We start from the raw sequence: 913 nt of genomic DNA on the forward strand, positions 1-913 counted from the left end.
CCTCCCCCAAACCCTTGCTGTCTTTATCAAGAGGAACAGCTGAAGAGTGTATGGTTGTGTGCGGAGATGAGAGGAGAGAAGAGATGTGACAAACTTTGCTGATGTAGAATCTATACATTATGATGTTGTAGTACATACATACAACTTTGCTGATGTATACATTATGATGTGGTAATGATACGTACGTACGTACCTTACCGCCTGTGTGGATTAAGGCTGGTTACAGTTTTGCTTTTGTTTAGGAGAGAGAGGCGGTAGTTTGTGCATGTGTGTGTATATAGTATTGTGTGTGTGTGCGTGTGTGTGTACAATACAAGTATGTACCTCCTGTGTGAATTGAGGCTGGTTACATTTTTGCTTTGGTTTAGGAGAGAGAGGTGGTGGTGGTAGTTTGTGAGTGTGTGTGTATAGCAGTGAGTGTTTGTGTGTGTGCGTGAACAATACATGTACCGTACTGCCTGTGGATTATAAGTAAGGCTGGTTACATTTTTGCTTTTGTTTAGGAGAGAGAGGTGGTAGTTTGTGAGTGTGTGTGTGTGTGTACAGTAGTGTGTGTGTGTATGTGTGCGTGTGTATAGTAGCGTGTGTGCCTGTGTGTGTGTGTGCATGCATGTGTGTACAGTAGTGTGTGTGTGTGTGTGTACAATACATGTACCGTACCGCCTGTGGATTGAGGCTGGCTACATTTTTGCTTTTGTTAAGGAGAGAGAGGTGGTAGTTTGTGTGTGTGTGTTTGGGTGTCTAATAGTGTGTGTGTGTGTATAGTTGTGTGTGGGTAGTGTGTGTGTGTGTGTGTGTTTCGTGCATAAAACACCTCTGTGTGTGTGAGCGTGTGTATACATGTTTGTTTGTGTGTGTGTATTTCATGCATATGATAAAACACCTCTGCGTGTATGTGTGTGAGCGTGTATAC

Source organism: Aplysia californica, unplaced genomic scaffold (genome assembly GCF_000002075.1).
Source record: "Aplysia californica isolate F4 #8 unplaced genomic scaffold, AplCal3.0 scaffold00776, whole genome shotgun sequence".
In the NCBI taxonomy this organism is placed as follows: Eukaryota; Metazoa; Mollusca; class Gastropoda; order Aplysiida; family Aplysiidae; genus Aplysia; species Aplysia californica.